Source organism: Haemaphysalis longicornis, unplaced genomic scaffold (genome assembly GCF_048455015.1).
Source record: "Haemaphysalis longicornis isolate Haplotype H1 unplaced genomic scaffold, Haemaphysalis longicornis Haplotype H1 scaffold_13, whole genome shotgun sequence".
In the NCBI taxonomy this organism is placed as follows: Eukaryota; Metazoa; Arthropoda; class Arachnida; order Ixodida; family Ixodidae; genus Haemaphysalis; species Haemaphysalis longicornis.
The window spans coordinates 46,457,972-46,480,209 of record NW_027526233.1 but is presented as its reverse complement, the minus strand read 5'-3'; the positions used below and the strand labels follow the sequence as shown (position 1 = coordinate 46,480,209).

Sequence of the window (22,238 nt, the reverse complement as noted above, 5' to 3'; positions counted from 1 at the left end):
TAAGGAAAGAATAACAATGAGTCATTCCAAGGTACGTTCGTGCAGATCGGTTATCATTGTTGATGTATGATGCCTTGTATTTTAAAACAGAATTTAAAGAGAATGTGTGGGGACGATAGAGTAGAAAAAATCCGCTGGCACATGTTGTGCCTTCGGAACTTATGTTTTGGATGCCATGCAAACACGTCAGCGACAAGTATTTAAGCCTAGTTTTCTATATTCGCACCAATATAAAATGACAGGCGAATCATTTGTGGCTCCCGAAGTTGTTTTTGCTAGGAAACGAAGCGGTTCAGGCTGCAGTTAGAGTGCTCGTAGTAATATTCTTCTTGGCTGACACTTCATCTGTAAGACAGGAATTTGAGGTGACAAGATAAAGTAGGTTGGGAATAAGGCCTGGTCATTTTTACGCCCTCCAATTTGCGAAACTTTTAATGCGATGAGCAGAGCAGCCGCCCTGATTTTCACGTCGCACTGAACGTCCCAGTTAACGTTCACTCCAGTATTCACGATTTCTGTTCCATTTGTTATTAACGTTCATTTCTTTCTTTTTATTGCCGTCCTAGCTCTCGATGATGGGGACAGCAATGGCAAGGACTGCTTTGTCTACTGGCGGCCCACCTGCCGAAGAAGACGACGACGACAATTACAAGGCCTATTAGATTTTCGGCCATAATTATTCTTCAACGCGGTCTGGGAAAAATCAAAAGCATTCATGTGGCGGTACACGCAAACCCTAAGGACCAGTGTAATCAAACATCTTCCTCCAGTACAGCTACCATTCACTTTACACCCCAGGACACCAAAGGACATAGGTCCCACTACCTTAACCTCCTTTCTTCAAATGGACCTATGGATTTGTCTTTCAAATTAACGTTTTCCGCACCTCGTTTTCTTCTAAAGACTCCTACGTAAAGAGAGACGGAACCTATTAGACGATGAATATCTTTGCATTTTCGTCCGACTGGCCCACAAGGAGCTCCACCCACAACACGATAGTGTCAAAAATAAATAAATACCTGATGCAGGCCTATCTGTTGTGAGGTGTTTACTTGAGTTTCTCGATGAAGTTGGGGCAGGTTACTTTTTGTTGTTGTGGCTTAGCATGTTGATTGGAAGGTGTAACCATTTAGGCTGTGTTGCTTGGAATTCCAGTGCACATATTTTGAAGCAGTACGACGGGGTATGTATTGCATTGTATTGTAAGAAGTAGAACGGGGTATATATTGCAAGAGGCTTGTGTGGGCTGACTTGCGCCGTTGTCGCTGGCGTACACCGAAACGCCTTCAGCCAAAGCTAGCTTTATCAATGCTCTGTAATGACGATGATTATGCAGGGTGGCCTGGCGCTACTGTGGCCTGATACTACAGTGACGTCATATGGGCCAGCATTAAATTAAAACTTTCAGTGTGGTAACAGTACATTACCATCCAAGTGATTCGATAAAACTGATCTAGATGTTCTACAACTATCGTTAAGTCATGTCCCGTAGCGATGGGTTAGCGTGGCGGCCGCCAGTAGAACAGACAAGATTCTTTGTCGTCATAGAAAAGTTGCCAGGAAGTGGCTAGGGAGTCACCACTGCTTCACATGTTTTGGTTAGTATGTACATTTTTTGTTCGAAGTTTCCCATAAAATTGGGATCGTTGTGATCGGAGGAAAGCAGTATTTCTGATGAACCAAACTTGTATTTTGTTTCTATTGACCATTTAAGACTCTTTCCTTGAAGAATACGATGCACGTTCTTCGAACGGGTCAGATTCAATGCACGTGCCTAAGCATTTCCCAATAGCTTTCAACTTTTTATCCAAACCACCTTAAAAATATCACGTGAATTGAATACACGCGCTATTGAACGCGTCCAACCTTGTAGCAAATGTTGGCCTATCCACCTCAGCACATGTTTTTTCATACCGATGCTCAGGATTATTATGTGCTTACATTAACGTTATGCCTTACAACGCACCATGCAACATCGCACCCAGTATGAGTCAGTCTATGTGTAAAGCTACTCGATACTTTTTGTCAAGTCTGAGGCCCCACCCTTTTTAGTAGGTCCAGCTCTATTCATGTAAAGCTAATGAGACAAAGTGTCGTTCGGGATGTGAGGTGTCGAGTATAACGGATGCTGAGTTAGATTCCTATAGAGTGCCTTTTTCCCCGCTATTGAGTTTTTTTTTGTTTTCAATTTTATTACGTTATTTCACTATCCGCACCGCTGGCCATTATAAGAGTCGTTTCATTACCACAGACACAAACGGCGGATGTAAAATTTCTCTAAAATGAGCAAACTTTTTGCTTACTGACATGAAAGGAAGCAATGTTTGACGGTACCGAAGCTCACACTCAAAATGTTTATTTCACGGCCCTTTTTGTAATGGACTTCATTAAAATTTGCAATGGTATAAAGGTTTTATAGTGGTAAAATGGGATGGACAGAGTAAACATTCTGCCCAATATTCGTGTCGTGATATCGTGTTTGCTATTCTCCCCAGGTGATTTGCGTTCGCGCCTGATGTAGGGCGCACAGACACCGAGTTCCTGTTACAGACGGGGAGATCGCGAAGCCAGTTACCGCGTTTCAAAGACGTTCTAATACGGTGTACTGTGGGAGAGTTGTGAAAGAGGTGGAAGCCTGTGGACAAAACAATCGGGGCCTGAGAGTCGGGCATAAATTTCAGCGGCAAGTTCGGAAATACATGTACAGCTCAATAGCTGCATCTCCGAAGAAGGGAGAGCGGCCACCAGCTTTGCTGTTCCTACAGCCTTCCATATCAATTGAAGGCTGCACATTTTTTTTTTCAATTACAAAGGCGCACTAGAAAGAATGCGAGCAGCTCTGCGTCGCGGTTCTGTCCTACAAATTGTCACAAAAATTTGAGAAATATTTGACGAGCAACTGTAAACCACCGTAATATTTATTACGTGTTTATGCGATTAAGTGCCATAATCACCTGCCTTGTTTTGGCTGATGCGGCTGCCCTGAAGGATATGAATGGTGAAGAACCAATCTTGCCTCCGCTCTCGAAGACAGATTCCGCTATGGTGCTTCGTCAGTTCGCGTGTAAGAACTCGATTAGTAAGTAAAATACAGCAAACGTTGTACATCTGCGCCTCCAAAACTAGGGCAATCTACTCGAGGGCCGCCTACATGTGGGCTTTCTCAATCAGTCTACTTCAATTTGCAGACACTGGTTGAGAATGGCGTTCAAGAAAGCCTACCCCTTCCTAATCGGGATGGCTTTGAGTTCACACTGTGACGCGTGCTGTGTTGAAGGGACAAGTTAGCATGTGATTTGTCGTTGCTCTTCGTATTCATCAGAAAAACTCGTCTGGCTGCCGAGCTCAGTCGATTTAACAATCAACCAATCACTATAGAGACCATCTTAGGACATCGAGCCGTACCATGAACTTCGCAGCAGGCAACAAATGCCCTTCTACATTTCGTGAAGGGCACGGGCTAGATGAAACGCTATAGCGCCCACACAGGGATTAAAGTGTGTGTGCGGTCCGCTACAAAATAGCTTAGCTTACGATCTAAATTTCAGGATTTTGGCATCCCAGAGGTCAGCAGTTTCAAACGTCTCCCTGAATCTTTTTAGTCCTTATTGGGGTGGGATCTCTTTGTAGCTGTCACTGCCTTCAACCAATTTCCACTCGGCCAGAAAACTGGCCCGCATCAATTCGCTTTCCTGAAAATGATTTTCTGGGGTGGTCGCTGCATGTTTACTTTATGCAGTGCAACGGACACCTCTTGAGTATACGTGGCAAATTATGTAACCGAAAGTTTCAGCGTTTTTTATGTCAGAACACAAGCTGTAGTGGGTTTTGTCTTGGTAAAAGAATTACCACCAGCCAAAAGTGTCTTTCACCATAACACTATTATAGCACTTCATTACAGACAGTGACCAGAGGTAGTCTGTAAGTGCTTGCGCTCAGACCGCTAGTGTAAAAATGCTGCCCTCACCTTTAGCTCTGAAGCAAGAGAGCCACTCAGATACCTATCCGAGGAACAGATTTGGCAACGCTTGCTACACCCCTACGCACGCCCCCAATCCACGATGAAAACTTAGTGGGGGAGTGAAACGAACGAGTGCAAGACATGAAATGCGATTGACTAGGGCGTAATCCAAGCGAGTGCATGAAACAAAGTCCCGCAGTTTCTTTTTGGCAGTTAGCATACCTTTTGGTTAACGAGATAGTAAAACTTGCAAGGTCTACACTTTTATGATTGTAGACAAACGTTTGGCTGCCCTTTTCACGATACCTTCATGATGCTTTTAAAGTGGCTTAGAAAATAATTGGGCCACCTTCAAAATTGAAATGCGAAGACGGTGGGAACCGCGGGCGAGGGGACTTTCTTAGCTTTAACTCGGCTTTTTCTAAAGCCTAAAGTTACGCCGCTTGACACGCTCACGATCGGCTTCCCAGTTCCTTCGCCGATGCCCCCCTTCTTCTCAGGAAGAGAGCCTTTTCTCAGGACTATCGATCTTATCGGTAAATCTTACACTGATGCCGCCGAGTGGACACGGTCTCTATCAACTAGAATAACACCGGCACGTCAAAGCTTAACTAATCACTAGGCTTATCCAATGCCCGACGCGCTCTTCTCCACTCCAACATCTGCGCCGTGAACCGAAACTCACCACACCTGCCCATGGGCTCATTACCTTCTCCCACCTTCCCCTTTACTTCTTGGCCTTTCATCTTCTTCCTCTCCGCTTTGATGCACCGAGGTTTCGACGACGCCCGAGTCCGCTTCCCTCCAGAACATCTACACCACTTCACAGAAGGAGACCCGGCCACGCTTTCATTCTCGGCGAACGCGGCGCAAGCTGTCACATATGCCGAGATAACGCTGCTGCGCACGTGGTGCGAGGCAGCTGGTTTGGTCGCCTGCTAATCAGCTGATCTGCCGGTACGTAAGCAGAATGACGCGAAAACGGGAACTTGTGCGGAACGTCGACAGCGGGCGCGGTGACTCGCACGTGATCATAGCCTCCTTTATGCTTTCTGTGCCTGCGACGTTCGCCGCCAGCGACCGTCGGTGGTCCGCTCGCCGACTGCCACCGGCTGCCGAGTGGCGACGCTAGTCACGTAGGGCTGCCACCGCTGCCGCCGCCGATCTCTGTTCCCGCACTAGCCGTTACGAGTGGGCTGGCATGCTACTCCCGCACCGAGTTCTCGCAGAATCCCACGTTGCTTCTCCTCCACGTGCAGTGTTGAGTACCTGCACCCTTTATTACATGGGTCTTTCGTTTTGGACGCCGGAGTGATGAGGTAGAAGTCCCGTCATAACCAGGAAGTTCAGTAGTAATCCCGTAGAATCTCTGTTGGGCACCCTGCGGAGATCACTGGGTTCGAATGACCAGTTAGATGTTCGTTCGGCCATGTCTGGGTTTGAGAAGCTATTGAAAACTGGGATTTTTGCAGCGTCGGAAGGAAGCAATGGGCTGCACAATGAACAGCCTGAGCCCAGCAAGGGGCTTTTGCTCAATGCGACCGAAGCCTGCTACGGCTCAGGTGAGGTACCACTAGAAGGTGCACATGTAGGTGACCAGGGTGCCTACAAGTTTGCCAACACTGCAGCTTTCAGGCAGTGTACGTGGGTGGCTACGTTGCCCGTGTCATAAAGGAACATGTGATGTGCGACAGCTTCTGTTCGCTGACTACGAAGCCACAGTCCGATCAGGCACTTCAGCAATCAACACGGAACCAAGACAGAGACGGCCTAATGTACCCTTCGCATAAGCTCGTCTATGCCTTGGACATCCTGCGCATGTTCGTAGAAACTGCCCTGAAAGAGAAGCCGAAGTTGAAGAAGCCATTGAGGACACTTCCGGAAGCGGCTGTACCTTCCATTGTTGATTCTGGCCTCCTCAGCTGCCCCCACGTGTCCGCACCACAAGGAGCTGGCACAGCTGATCTGCCTGAAATTTATCAGGCCACTAATTGTGAACTATGCCTCTGCAGCCACCGACAAAACTGACGTGTGTAAGTCATTTTCGAAAAAGCCTTTTTGGAGAAAGTATGTAAAGCGTTAAAAAACAGCCTCTTGGTCTTCAGAACAAGTTTATGTTGGAGTACTGCTTGGTTTCGACTCAATGAGGTGCCTGGTCTTGTTTTTTGCCCACTGGGTTGCACCCCATTCCAACTTAACATGCCTTCCTGCCTGTTTCATTTCTTTTACTTAGTATGCCGCACGCTGGAGAAAAAAAGACGTGTGCGTCACGACATCTTTCACGGGCTTCTCAAACAAAAAAAATGCCATGCTGTTTGTAGCGGCACGCTTATATGCACTTAAGCATTTTATTTTCCTTCTTATAGTTCTTTTTTGGGTCGTGGTAATCGTAAGCCAACTCCGCACAGTGCCCAACGCTATCTGTGAAGGCGTCGGGCTGCTACTCATGATTTTGGTTGGATTCTCGGCCGTATAAGTGTTCATTAAATATTGCTCTTACGTTTGGAACCACTGGAACCCTTTGAATAAGGGCTGTAGCTCTTCCCGTATTTCCACCAGCACAGCTTTTGTTAGAAAGCAAGCAACCTGCCAGCAAGAGAGCTCTATAACGGTGCGTTAACCTGCGCACGCCGGCAGTGCTGCGCGTTCGCCATCGGCGCGCCGACGGCCTCGGAAGCCTACGCGCTCTACGTAAGTGGCGCCCCCACCAGTGTGAGCGGTGACTCTCCGCAATTCCAGCGACGGAGCCCTCCTATTGTTCTCCCAGCGACGTCGCAAGCACAGATAGTATAAAGGAGGCTATGGCATGATATAAAGGGTCCCTACGATATAAAGGGAGCCTACGACAACGTAGATAGAGAACTTCTATGGAGCATACTTGAGCGGGAGGGATTAGTCCAAAACTTTCTACAACTGTTGCGGGGAATTTACAATGAGACCAAGGCGCAAATTACAGGGAGGTCCAAAAGTGCACGGAACCGGTCCCAGGCAGCACAGGACTGTTCGGCCTCAATCAAGCCGGTGAACTTTGGCTGGTGATTTTCTGTCCGGCGTTTTTTCGGCAGCCATATTCGGCCCGTGTCCAAATGTTAGCCGTTTGGCCGTATACGGCCGAACTCCCATGACTCCAACGGCCGGTGTCCGTCGGCCAGTCGACCATGTTACGTTCATACTGCCAGATTCGAGCCGTACGGCTCCGGCCATTCCAAAGCCACGCGTGTACGGCCGAAGTACGGGCACCGGAGGACAGTCGAGATGCCGTCGTCAGACTCCAGCCGGACTAAAGTTGCCGGAAATACGGCCCTGCTACGGGCATTGAAGTTCAGCCACAGTACGTTAACTATACTGATTCAGGTCAGTGCATGTCGCGCAAGCAGATGACTCAGTCGCGCTGTGCAGCAGCACAAACCAAGCATTTTGGGTCCAATCCAACCACATAAAAGGGACCCGCGCGCAACCACCAGCCGTCCAGCCTGCAGCGCAGCCTTGCTGAAGTATCAGCGTCTGTTGACACCAAAATTCATTTATTATACAGTGCTCACAAATCGTCGTTCCTTTAATTGCTGTGGCTCTTTTACTGTCGACTACAGAAAATATTCAGTTCTTTGTAGGGCTGGAATAGATGTATTGTCCATGTCCTGACATCTTCTGTGGGGCGGCTTAACTGTAATAAACGGGGAGGGAGGGCTGGGGGTGGCGGGAGGCTGTCGAATTTCACAAAGATGAAAGTGCCCCTTTTAGCCAATTTTCATTTAAAACAATCTTTTTGATCGCTTTCATGCTCTGACTAGATCAACTATTTTGACAACAGTTCCTTTCCAGTTTTGTTGTATATAAAACCGTCGCGAAGGCCTTTACGAAGCGTTTTGGTACTCCACAAAAACTGAGGAGCATTCATTATAAATTCGTTCACCCGAAAAGTATGTCCAGTATTTGCCCATTTTTCTTGCAAAACAATTTGCTACTCGATCAACCTTTCTGGTGATCTTTCACAGGACTGATCCTAGGAGAGATCGAACGAGTGCTTTCATTTTCAATCTATTCTTTATGTTGTTTTTATGCGTTACGTGCACACAACTTAATAGCGCAAAAGAACTTAATTTTCCTCTAATGTCGTACTACGGTAAAAAAAAAATTTAGACGCGTTGCGAATGACGCCTTGCTTCATGTGGCTGCAGTTGTATCCTTCTGTGTTCACGCATGGAAAGGTGTGAGACTAGTTTTATAATTTATTTAATACCAATAAAATTGCAATGGCAGTATTCATACAGCAAACCTTGCATGCTGCAACGAATAAAACAATAACTATTTCATTGGTAAAGTTTGGATGCGCAAGGTTCTCCACCCGTCGGAAGCGAACTTGCGGCTCCGCAAGTTTATTTATTTATTTATTTATTTACATATTTATTTATTTATTTATTTCATACGTGCTTGCCTTTGCATGCATTACAGCAGGGAGATACATGACACTAAGCATAAAATCTTATGCCAAATAACAAAATATTTCCATAAAGCGCGGTGAAAATCATCATTATAAACACTTGGTACAATCATACGTGGAAGATAATTAGCGTCTCCAATTGATGTACGATAAAATGAATGGCGCAAGGCGTCAGCTTTAAAGGAAAGTGTAGTGTTGTTCGTGTACACCAGTTGGCCTTCTGAGTCATTGGACACACAATGGATGGCGCCACTGCGCTCGTGTGTATATAAACGGTACTCGCTGATTAAGCAGGGTTATTGTCATGGATCGTACAGTGGTGTAGTGTGTTTGCTTTTACGTTTCGCCGTACCGGCTACACGACATTCTGGCGACGAGGATGTCTTCCACGGGAATTCTTCCACCGCCTCCGTTTCTTGCCACCCCCGGCACGTCCGATGTTCCATGGGCCCGATGGTTACGCCTCTTCGAGAGGTTTCTGCTGGCGTCCGGAGCGACCGAGCTACCCGCACCCCGTCGCCGAGCCCTCCTGCTTCACAGTCTCCGTACGGAAGGACAGCGCATTTTCGACACGCTTCCGCCTAGTACGACGCAAACCAAGACAGAGCTAACGAGTGCTGCAACCGGTGTCACGCCCAAGCCAGATGCCGCCGCTGGAATCATCGGAACCACTGCAGCTACTGGAACGCAAGACGGGACCACTGGAGCCCCGCGCCCACCCGACGAGTACGACGTAGCCGTTGAGATGCTTTCGAAGCATTTCGCGGACCCTTGCAACGTCCGCCTTCAACGCCATCGATTCCGGGAGCGTCGTCAACTGCAGGGTGAGCCCATCACTGATTTCGCCGTAGCGCTTCGGGAGTTAGCAGCTCTTTGCAATTTCGCCACGCAAGCGGACGAAAACCTGTGTGAACAGTTCGTAGCAGGCGTCACGTGCCGCGGCTACGAGAATGATTGCTGCTGGAAGGCGATAACCTTATGTTCGATCATGCTGTCGAGGTAGCACGGCTTTGTGAGCAAACCCAGCGTGAATCCGAAGCCTTCGTCAATCCGGTGCAGCGCATTCAGCAGCAGTTGCAAGACAGCTCAGCCAGGCAAGGTCGACGAGATAACGGCGGTAATGGCACACGCCTCCCAGGCCGTCGCCACTTCAGCTCACGTGCGTACAGCGCACCTTCATCTTATGTGAATGCCGCCGCCGCTGTTGTCCCCGGGCCTAGACATGCAAATGCCTGCGGAAACTGCGGCGGAACAGGTTGTTCGCCTTCGGAATGCCCTGAGCGTGGTCGTGTTTTGCCTGCGGACGCTGTTTTGCTTGCGGACGCCGCGGCCACTTTAGGAGAGTATGTCGCAGCTACCGTCGCCGCCGAGAAGGGTATTCTGCAGAGGTCCATGAAATCGTTCCGGAAGATGATGCTGGCAGTGTCATTAGCATCTTGGCGGTCCGTAATGATAAGAGTACAGGCGTCTACGTGGATGTCAAGGTCGCGCCAGTTCCTGCGACGACACGGGTGCACACCATGAACTTCTTGGTTGACACAGGCTTTGCGGTGTCTATTATGGGTGAGCACCAATTCCAAGGCTTGTTCGCAAACGCAATACAACTTACAAGTTCCCATCTTACATTGCTGGATTTTTCGCGCAGGAAGATTCCCGTTCTCGGGACATTTCACGCCCTCGTCACGTACAAGGGGAAAGAAGCCATTGCAACTTTTCATGTTACGCCATGTGGTACATCTCTCCTTGGCCTGGATGCCGTTCAAGCCCTGGGCCTTCGCATCATGGGAGAGGAATTGCGCTGCCTGCAAATGTCCACGCAGGAATGCAGAGAGCTTCCAGCGATGAATTCAGGCCTTCCCCAAATCACCATGCATAAAAAACCCCTTGGCCCTCCCAAGTTTGGTATGCCGCCAAAACTGTGGACCAAGTTTGGAAACTTGTTTTTGCCTGGCCTGGGACTTGTAGGAGGTGTGCAACACAAAGTTAAGATGAAAACTTCCATCGCCCCAGTCAACAGAAGCTGAGGCTTCTACCATTTTCAGTCCGCCAGCCTGTCTCTGACGAGATTGAGAAGCTACTTGCTGCTGATGTCATTGAGAGAGTCAATGCTTCCGAGTGGGTATTTCTTATTGTAGCAGCCCGCAAAGCAGATGGTAGCATTCGACTGTGTGTCGATCTCCGGGAACCCAACAAAGCTATAGTAGCAGACAACTTCCCTTTGCCTCATATGGAGGAGCTGCTTCATGCCCTCAATGGAGAACGCGGCTTTTCCAAGGTGTACCTGGCATCAGCCTAATACCGTGTTGTACTCTACCCAGACAGCAGAGACCTAACTTCATTTATAACGCACGATGGCCTCTTTAGATTCAAGAGGGTCTGCTTCGGGTTGGCATCGGCACCAGCTGCGTTTCAGCAGATCATGACGAAAATTTTTGGAGGTTGCAAAGGGGTCTTGTGCCACTCGGACGACATAATCATTTTTGGCAAGACGGAGAGCGAACACAGGCAAAATCTGAAGAAAGTGCTGAAACAAATAGCAGGAGCTGAACTCAAGCTCAACAAAAAATGCGTCTTCAACACGTCGGAGCTGTCGTTCTCAGGACATCGCGTCAGCGCAGAGGGTATAGCACCGCTCCATGGCAAGGTTGATGCAATTAATAATGCTCTTGCGCCTAAAGATGCAGGCACGCCACGCTCCTTTTTGGGGCTAGTTGAATACTATTCTAAATTCGTGCCGCGACTGGCAGAGGAAGTAGATCCAATGCGCCGTGTACTTCGCAAAGACGTGCACTTCGACTGGGATGACGCCGCGAAAGAGAGCTTCGCGGGAGCAAAAAGACTTCTAGCATCCCACAAGTTCCGACGAATGTTTGACCCGGCGCTACCTGTCATTGTCGCAACAGATGCCTCTGCGTACGGTCTCGGTGCCATACTGCAGCAAGTGGAGGAGTCCCATGTGCGGACTGTGGCATTTGCATCGCGGACACTAACAGAGACAGAACGAAAATACTCGGCCGGAGAGCGTGAGGTCCTTGCCTGTCTGTGGGCCTGCGAGAAGTGGCACGTTTACCTCCGGGGCCAATCATTTACTCTACTGACGGATCACCAGGCTTTGGTGGCATTGCTCTCATCCCGTAGCACAGGACAGCGGCCACTTCGTATCGCAAGGTGGACCGCACGACTGCTGCGCTACAACTTGAAAATAAAGTACCGCAGCGGAGCCCACAACCAGGTAGCAGATGCCTTGTCCAGACTACCCGTGCCAGGCATAGAAGGTGGCTTCCAGGTTGATGAAGAGGTTGTGTCCTTGGTTACATCGTCTGTACATTGGGGCAATCTTCAGGTTGCTACCACTACTACGGCAGGTCGTGCACTTTGTCCAGTCATCATGGCCAACAAGGAAAAGACTTGCCGCAGAACTGACGCCGTACTACGAAATACGGGACGAGCTCTCGGTAGTAGATGGGTTGGCTCTGCGCACAGAACGCGTTCTAGTGCCTGCCAAGCTAAGGGATGCATTCATCAAGTTAGCTCATGAGTCGCACCCGGAAATTGTGAAGACTAAGCAGCGCATCAGGGAAAAGTACTGGTGGCCTTGCCTCGACAAGCATGTGGAGGCCGCCGTCCGGAGCTGCAGCGTCTGCCAAGCCTCGTACAATAGTGTCAAGAACTGGCAAGCACCACTCCAGCCTGTCCCGCTTCCTGACAGGCCCTGGGACAAAATATCAATAGACGTAATGGGCCCCTTTGAACGTGCACCGGCTGACTGTCGATTTGTCATCGTGGTAGTGGCCTACTGTTCCAGATGGCCAGAGATTGCACTCTGCAGTGACATCACTTCTCGCACGGTGATGAACTTCCTGCTTGCTGTCTTTGCGCGAGAGGGTTACCCTTCTAAATTAGTCTCAGATCACGGCCGACACTTTACGTCGAGTGAATTCGAGTGCTTCCTTGCCGACAGGGGCATCAAGCATTTCTTCTCGGCAATTTACCACCCTCAAGCCAATGGCTTAGTGGAGAGATTCAACAGGGTATTGAAATCGTACATACAACTAGCTCTCCTAGAGCAGCGACCAATCAAGACCACTGTTATAGAGTACCTGGGTATTTACCGAGCCACACCCCACAGCGCCACTGGCATCTCCCCAGCAGTGTTGCTTCATGGCCGCCACATGAGGACATCATTAGATGTTGTTGGCCAGCCATCAGCGGATTTCGGCACCCATCCCGCTCGTGAACTGCGTAGACTTCGGCGTGGTGTTTGCGAATACCAACAGAGAAATAAGGCCTATGCCCACAAGTGAAGAGCAGCCAGGAAGCCCAAATTTTAAGTTGGGGCCTACGTGCGGGTGAAATGCCCGGTACCTGGAATGAAAGGCACCCCTTGTTTTGGTGCTCCACTCAAAATACTGAAGCGGGTAGGACGATGGTCATTCCACCTGTAGGACGGCCGTACCTGGAATGCCTCCCAACTGTCTGCTGTACCCCATGAAGCTGTTCACGAAGAAACAGGGGCAAGACAAGGACCGCTGCGGGAGGACATGGAGACAGACGGGTCGACAGGAAACACCACAGCACGGACACCGTCCTCAAACGCAAAGAGCAACACGTCCCAAAATATCCCAATAGAGGAAGCTGCACAGTCTCCGGGGGGGTCAGCACTGCCTCCTCATACGCCAAGCCCACCACGGCCTCCACCAACGCGGACCACGACCTCAGGACTGGGTGCTGATCGTGTCGGCGAACCAGAGGCCTTCAATCAGCACAGGAGCAGCCGATGCCCCTCCGTCGATCTACACGGGAGCGGAGCGAAGACCACCAGAGAGACTCAGAGACTATGTGCGGTGACTTTGTTACAGTGCAGACTTTACTATAATTTTACCGCCACGGGTAGTGACTGTTTCTGTTCTATGCACATAATCTATGTTCTATTGTTAAGGGAGGGGGTAGATGTAGCGTTGTTCGTGTACACCAGATGGCCTTCTGAGTCATTGGCAACACAATGGATGGAGCCACTGCGCTCGTGTGTATATAAACGATACTCGCTGATTAAACGGGGTTATTGTCATGGATCGTACAGTGGTGTAGTGTGTTTACTTTTACGTGTCACTGTGCCGGCTACACGACAGAAAGTAATACATTGCTTTGAGCTAGCGGTCCCTCTTTTGGATATGTAGAATGGCGCTTGGATATACTTCACCCCTTCTATTCCAGTTTTCGAATGATAGATATTACGAAACAATTTTAACCTGAGGTTTCGTCTCTGGTTTTCCCGTCTTACCATTCAGATTTACTTTTACTTTCCCTAATGCTAAGCTGAGACTCCGAATCACCTAATACGAATCGCACTGCCCTATTCTGTATATTTTCGAGTGTATCGTATCAACCAGCTCTTTGGTGTAGGAATCCCAGAAAACACACGCGTACTCCAACATTCCGCGCCCATGAGTAAAATACGATTGTTCATTTAAGGTAGATCGAGGTTACCTGAAATTTTATCTCGGAAAGCCAAAAACACGTGCAGCCTGAAACATTTGTGTTGTGAAGGGGCCTATTTAACCTCTAACCTTTCGTTAAATAAATTCCTAGGTATTTATATTCTCTGGCCGTTCTTAAAGCAATGTAATTTACGGTATACGTATTCAATTGGAATGAAGGTTTTCTTGAAAAAGTGACTTAACACTTTTTAACATTCAACGACTTTTCTGAGTCAGCATACCGGGATGTTATTAAATTAGAATCAAGCTGCAGGTATTCGGAATCACGTTCATTCGCTATATTCCTGTATACTACACAGTTATTCGCGAACATTTTCTACGAAGATTTGAGGCCAATAGTAATACGTGTATATATAACAGAAACAAAAGAGGGCCCGCAACTGACCCTTGGGGAATTCTTGACGTCACGGGAACATATTCGGACGAACAACCGTTGGGAGCGAGCGACTGCTGTCTTCGAGAGATATACTCGGCTATCCATGCAATAAACGATTCATTGAGTTGAAAGCCCAAATGTACTAAAAAGAAGCTGATAAGGAACTCCTGCAAATGCTTTTTTTGCGGTGCAAGAAAATACAGTCACATACTTTGAGCTTATCTATTGCTAGAGCCAAATCGTGCGTGAACTCAACACGCTGCGTTGAGCAAGAAAAACCCGATGAAATCCGCATTTGCTAGGATGCTGGCGATTTTTAAACAAATGAGTCATTTCCGAAGTGTAGCTAAGCTCACCTTCAAACACCGCTACTAAATTAAAATTCAGGCTTCGTTATTCACAAGGCTCTGTTGTTATGGCACATTAAAATAACACGTGCTTCTAAAAATTACGCCCATCTTCCCGCGATGGAACCCTGATGTGAGGCGACGCATTAGGGGGGAGCGTTCGGACTGACGCTGGTGTTAAATTGCGTCAGTCCACTCGCTGAAGGAACTGTCACTTCCATCACGTCTTCATCGGAAGAATCAAGCCAAGCAGGAAGTCGTGAAGCAAGCCACGCGGAGTCGAACGAGAGCGAGCGCTGACTAAACCACCGCAGCGAGCTACCCGCTTTATATTCACAGCGCCTGAAGGAGAGTAGACAGCGGAGGAGAGTCGCGCATGCGCGCACTTGCGCGACGGGATCGGAGCGAAGCGAGTGAAGCGCGCGCACGCATGTGTTGTTTATGATAATGGACGGAGTGAGAGTGTTGCGCACACAGATGTCGGAGAGAAGAGCGGAGGAGAGTGGCGCATGCGCAGGTGGCGTGCGGACGCCGCCAACGCCGATGCAGGAGGGACAAGCCTCAGAGCAAGAGATGCGTCGCATCTAATAAACTGTAATAAAATCCCATGAAGCAGGGCACGAAGTTGAGCCTACCAATAAACGAGCTTAGCGTCTTTTACGTTTACCGCCAACAAATTAGTGCAACATTGTTTTTCGCAGTATTATTGTAAGAAGAATAATCGCAAACTTGCGCTGTTGCGCGCCCTTGCATTTCTTTGGTGAGGAGTCTGACATGGCGCCGGTCGAGCTCATGCGTTGCGGCCGCTTGCTCGACGCCCTTTAAGGCCACTTATTTTGGTGAACCACCGCGATCTCGGGTCGGACATCACTGCCGGGTCGATGTCTCCAATGGTCTCCCTTTCTTGAGGGGGCGAATATCCTCGAGCTGATGGGTCGACGAAGCCGATGGGGGAGGCGTTGTAGCGGCAATGACTGGCGAGGCTTAGCTCATCCGTCGGTGTGGCACAGTCTTCTTGTGGCAATAAATGGCATTTCGATGGCCTAAATTCGATATCCTAGGCATTTCGATGGCCTAAATGGCATTTCGCTGGTAATGTCCAGTGAGTCCTTGCACCTTGCCCGTTCACCTAGAACACTCAATACTGTTTGACAAACGAAGTTCGTTCAATTGAAACATAGAAATACCGAGCGGATAAAAAACGCGTCTGCGTCATTCGGCTCCCTAACGGCTCTTTCTTCACACAGGGAAAAACTGGTCCTACATCGGCAGGTCTCTTTCCAAACACGTCTGTGCATGAATTCTCGGCGCCCAGACCCGTGCCGTTGTTCGGCTGTACGCCGCTTACCGAAATAATGACGTATAACTTGAGTCCTTACGTAGGCTGGTCTCCTTTTGAACACCGATTGCCAAAAAATCTGCGGCCGTTCGCTTGCCCTAATTCGGACGAGGACCGCTAACCGAATGAAAAATGTACATTTTGGGGTCGTGCGTCGCCGGTCTTCTGTATAACACTGGTTGCCCGAATAAACGAATATTCTACCGCCGGACGCGCGGTTCACCGTTGAAAGAGCGAATGCGAGGCAGCCGTGCTCCGGCCGGTCTCCTTTCGAACACCGACTGCTACAAGAATACGGATATTCTGTGGCCGGTCGCTTGCCGTGCTTCGGCTAAACACCGCTTCCCGAAGGAAAAACGGATACACTAAAGCCGTACTTCGGCCGTTCTCTTTCTCAACATCGGCAGCCGAAAGTTAACTGAATATCTGGCAGCCGGGTAGCTGCCGTTGTGCGTCTGAACACGGGCGGCCGGAGAAATACCGAAGCACTTGTTGCAGAATGTTCGCAGCGCATCGTATGATCAGTGGCTGCCAGAACCTGGATGCTGGCCGGAAATGCCAGAAAGCGGCCATAGACGGGCCGGTCTAGGGACACACTTTCTGTGCCGCCTTGGGTAAACACAAATAGGGGTTTAAAGCAGGGCTGTCCTCTGTCGCCATTGCTGTTCATGCTGTACATAGCTAGACTAGAAAGAAAGATTGAAGGCAGTAAAATAGGTTTCATTCTGTGTTATAGCCCCAAAGGCCAGGAAGTGGAAATTGACTGCAACACAGAATGTAGGCGGGCCAGTTGGTACATAACTGAGTCACAAACAGCGCAGGAACGAGACGAAAGGAAGATCACACAAACACGGCGCTGACTAACAACTGAAGTTTATTGTCGCGTACAGGCAATAAATAGGAAAAGACAGAAAACACGTGATATACAAATCTAGGAATGACAAATACAAAAGATGCAAAAAATATACAAAGACGACAATATCTGCTGTGGTGCAGTGATCTGCACTACTGCTATACTTGCAGCAACCAGCAAAATTTATATCGCAGCTTCCACACAATCTTTCCTAGCTACCAAGAAATTCGATTTCTTTCCCAGTAAGGGCGACGGAGGGTGTGCTGATGCAATCCTTCTTACGGTTGTATATTTCCCATGCTTCTCTGATCTTCCGCCGTAGCCTGTCCTGATACCCGGCAACCACGTGGCACTGCTCAAACGAAGGCGAGCAACCTGAGCAGTTTACAATGTGCGCAGCGAGCGTGCTCCCTGTTGCATCTTTTATTTTTTTTGCATTTTTAACATCGCACGCGTGCTCTCGAAGCCGATCATTTAGGCAGCGCCCCGTTTGACCCACGTACGACATTTTACATGATAATGGTATCTCATAGATAACTTCTTTCCGGCACTGAACGAAGGGCTTTGCATGTTTCTTCGTGCACCTGTTGACCGCTGGGCAATCGCTGTTTACATTGCGACAAAGGCTGCCCAATTTTTCGGGAGCAGAGAAAACAAGGTCTACACCCGACCGCCCTACTATTTTCTTGAGCTTGTGGCTCACACCATGGATGTAGGGTACTACGGCTACCTTCCTTTTCTCTCTTGGTTGAGGCTCCTGGTCTTGTGGTTTCCGTAGGTCTCTCTAAAGTTTGTAGCCCACACTGCAAAGGAGCGAATCCGGAAAACCAGCCTTACGCAAGCGGCTTGTTTGGGCTTCAAAGCTGCTCTGCACGTGATGATGGCAGGATCTGGAAAGCGAGTTCTTCAAGGCAGAGGTAGCTAGTCCTCGCTTGACCAGTTTTGAATGCGCGTAGGTGAAAGGCATGAAGCCTTTTTGGGATCGCTGGGCATAGCTCCAACACAGGTGCTCCGTACTCAAATACAACCTCAGATCCAAGAACTGTATTTGGGTATTTGCGGGCACCTCCTTCGTTATCACGAATTCACTCAGGCTCTGCGCAAACAATCCCACCAAGTCATCAACCTTCTGCGACTGCCCTTTCTCAGAAACCTTGAAAATAATGAGGGAGTCATCTACAAAGAGAAACACTTTGACCACGGCACTGTCCTTTAGGGCGGCATCCAAAGTCCTGTCATGCCGGGCGAGGACAAGGTCGCCCAGTACTGGGGCTATAACGGAGCCGGTGCAGACGCCCTTCTTCTGGATGTACAAGTTACCATCAAACTCTACGAATGTGGAGCTCAGATAAAATGAGAGCAGCTCAATAAAGCTACCTAGCTAATGCCACACTCATTCTGGAATCGGACAGCACCTACACAGTTTATGCCCTCCTCAACTGCTTGGCAATTGGAGGCGTGCGGCAGCGAGTAGTTGAGATCTTCTGATCGATTGAAAATGCGCTCACCGCTTGTGGCTGCTCCAGTTCTAGGAAGGTAGATATGTCCTCTGCCTTCCTTACACGAAAAGGGTCATCAATCGGCAGCATAGCTAAAGGCCGCTGCAAAAACATCCCCACAGAGTGCTGCCAGGTACCACGCTCAGAAACAATGACCCTGAATGGGCCTTCAGGCTTGTGGGTCTTGGCGGAGAAAAAGGGAGACAGACAGGCCTGCTGGCTCTTCTTGACGGACGCGCTTACCTTGTCCAACTTCATTCGGCTCCCAAACGGATCTTTCTTCACACAGGAAAAAACGGGTCCTACATCGGCGGGTCTCCTTCCAAACACGTCTGTGCATGAATTCTCGGCGCCCAGACCCGTGCCGTTGTTCGGCTGTACGCCGCTAACCGAAAGAATGACGTATAACCTGAGTACTTCACGACTTCTTTTTTGGCTTGATTCTTCCGATGAAGACGTGATGGAAGTGACAGTTCCTTCAGCGAGTGGACAGACGCAATTTAATACCAGCGTCAGTCCAAACGCTCCCCCCTAATGCGTCGCATCACATCAGGGTTCCATCGCGGGAAGATGGGCCTAATTTTTAGAAGCACGTGTTATTTTAAATGTGCTATAACAACAGAGCCTTGTGAATGACGAAGCCTGAATTTTAATTTAGTAGCGGTGTTTGAAGGTTAGCTTAGCTACACTTCGGAAATGACTCATTTGTTTAAACATAATCGCCAGCATCCTAGCAAATGTGGATTTCGTGGGGTTTTTCTTTGATCAACACAGCGTGTTGAGTTCACGCACGATTTGGCTCTAGCAATACATAGGGTTAAAGTATGGGACTGTATTTTCTTGCACCGCAAAAATAGCATTTGTAGGTGTTCCTTATCAGCTTCTTGTTAGTACATTGTGGGCTATCAACTCAATGAATCGTTTATTGCATGGATAGCCGGGTATATCTCTCTAAGACAGCAGTCGCTCGCTCTCAACGGTTGTTTGTCCGAATATGTTCCCGTGACGTCAGGAATTCCCCAAGGGTCAGTTGCGGGCCCTCTTTTGTTTCTGTTATATATAAACGTTATTACTATTGGCCTCAAATCTTTGTAGAAAATGTTCACGAATAACTGTGTAGTTTACAGGAATATAGCGAATGAACGTGATTCCGAGTACCTGCAGCATGACTTTAATTTATTAACATCCCCGTATGCTGATTCAGAAAAGTCATTGAATGTTAAAAAGGTTAACGTCACCTTTTCAAGAAAACCTTCATTCCAATTGAATACGTATACCGTAAATTACACTGCTTTAAGAACGGCCGAAGAATATAAATAACTAGGAATTTATTTAACGAGAGGTTAGAGGTTAAATAGGCCCCTTCACGACAAAAGTTACGGCTGCACGTGTTTTTTGGCTTTCCGAGATAAAATTTCTGCTAACCTCCATCTACCTTAAAAGAACAATCGTATTTTACTCATGGGCGCGGAGTGTTGGAGTACGCATGTGTTTTCTGGGATTACTACACCAAAGAGCTGGTTGATACGATACACTCGAAAATATACAGAATAGGGCAGTGCGATTCGTATTAGGTAATTCGGAGTCTAGCTTAGCATTAGGGAAAGTAAAAGTAAACCTGAACGGAAAGACGGGAAAACCAGAGACGAAACGTCAGGTTGAAATTTTTTCGTAATATCTATCATTCGAAAACTGGAATAGAAGGGGTGAAGTATATCCAAGCGCCATTCTACATATCCAAAAGTGGGACCGCTAGCTCAAAGCAAAGTATTACTTTCTGTCGTGTAGCCGGCACGGCGACACGTAAAAGTAAACACACTACACCACTGTACGATCCATGACAATAACCCCGTTTAATCAGCGAGTGGCGCAGTGGCGCCATTCATTGTGTGTTCAATGACTCAGAAGGCCATCTGGTGTACACGAACAACACTACATCTACCCCATCCCTTAACAATAGAACGCAGATTATGTGCATAGAACAGAAACAGTCACTACCCGTGACGGTAAAATTATAGTAAAGTCTGCACTGTAACAAAGTCACCGCACATAGTCTCTGAGACTCTTTGGTGGTCTTCGCTCCCGTGTAGAGCGACGGAGGGGCATCGGCTGCTCCTTTGGCTGATGGAAGGCCTCTGGTTCGTCGACACGATCAGCACCCAGTCCTGAGGTCGTGGTCCCCGTTGGTGGAGGCCGTGTTGGGCTTGGCGTATGAGGAGGCAGTGCTGACCCCCCCGGAGACTGTGCAGCTTCCTCTATTGGGATATTTTGGGACGTGTTGCTCTTTGCGTTTGAGGACGGTGTCCGTGCTGTGGTGTTTCCTGTCGACCCGTCTGTCTCCATGTCCTCCCGCAGCGGTCCTTGTCTTGCCCCTGTTTCTTCGTGAACAGCTTCATGGGGTACAGCAGACAGTTGGGAGGCATTCCAGGTACGGCCGTCCTCCAGGTGGAATGGCCATCGTCCTACCCGCTTCAGTATTTTGAGTGGAGCACCAAAACAAGGTGTGCCTTTCATTCCAGGTACGGGGCATTTCACCCGCACGTAGGCCCCAACTATAAATTTGGGCTCCCGGGCTTCTCTTAGCTTGTCTGCATACGCCTTATTTCTCTGTTGGTATTCGCAGACGCGACGCCGAAGTCTACGCAGTTCACAGGCGGGATGGGTGCCGAAATCCGCTGATTTCAGGCCAACAACATCTAATGATGTCCTCATGTGGCGGCCATGAAGCAACACTGCTGGGGAGATGCCAGTGGCGCTGTGGGGTGTGGCTCGGTAAATACCCAGGTACTCTATAACAGTGGTCTTGATTGTTCGCTGCTCTAGGAGAGCTAGTTGTATGTACGATTTCAATACCCTGTTGAATCTTTCCACTAAGCCATTGGCTTGAGGGTGGTAAATTGCCGAGAAGAAATGCTTGATGCCCTTGTCCGCAAGGAAGCACTCGAATTCACTCGACGTAAACCGTCGGCCGTGATCTGAGACTAGTTCAGTAGGGTAACCCTCTCGCGCAAAGACAGCAAGCAGGAAGTTGATCACCGTGCGAGAAGTGATGTCACTGCAGAATGCAATTTCTGGCCATCTGGAATAGTAATCCACTACCACGATGACAAATCGACAGTCAGCCGGTGCACGTTCAAAGGGGCCCATTATGTCTTTTGATATTTTGTCCCAGGGCCTGTCTGGAAGCGGGACAGAATGGAGTAGTGCTTGCCTGTTCTTGATACTCTTTTCTGAGGCTTGTCAGACGCTTCAGCTCCGGACGGCGGCCTCCACATGCTTGTCGAGGCAAGGCCACCAGTACTTTTCCCTGATGCGCTGCTTAGTCTTCACAATTTCCGGGTGCGACTCATGAGCTAACTTGATGAATGTATCCCTTAGCTTGGCAGGCACTACAACGCGTGCTGTGCGCAGAACCAACCCATATACTACCGAGAGCTCGTCCCGTATTTCGTAGTACGGCGTCAGTTCTACGGCAAGTCTTTTCCTTGTTGGCCATGATGACTGGACAAAGTGCACGACCTGCCGTAGTATGTCATCCTCAGCGGTAGCAACCTGAAGATTGCCCCTATGTACAGACGATGCAACCAAGGACACAACCTCTTCATCAACCTGGAAGCCACCTTCTATGCCTGGCACGGGTAGTCTGGACAAGGCATCTGCTACCTGGTTTTGGGCTCCGGCGCAGCGCGGTACTGTATTTTGAAGTTGTAGCGCAGCAGTCGTGCGGTCCACCTTGCGATACGAAATGGCCGCTGTCCTGTGCGGCGGGATGAGAGCAATGCCACCAAAGCCTGGTGATCCGTCAGTAGAGTAAATGATCGGCCCCAGAGGTAAACGTGCCACTTCTCGCAGGCCCACAGAAAGGCAAGGGCCTCACGCTCTCCGGCCGAGTATTTTCGCTCTGTCTCTGTTAATGTCCGCGAT

The 22,238-nt window shown here is 48.9% G+C and overlaps 1 pseudogene; it reads left to right on the top strand.

The window, feature by feature from the left end:
* The first annotated feature begins 8,781 nt into the window (after window positions 1–8,781).
* LOC144163811 (uncharacterized) lies at window positions 8,782–20,483 on the top strand (annotated as a pseudogene).
* The last annotated feature ends 1,755 nt before the right edge of the window (window positions 20,484–22,238 follow it).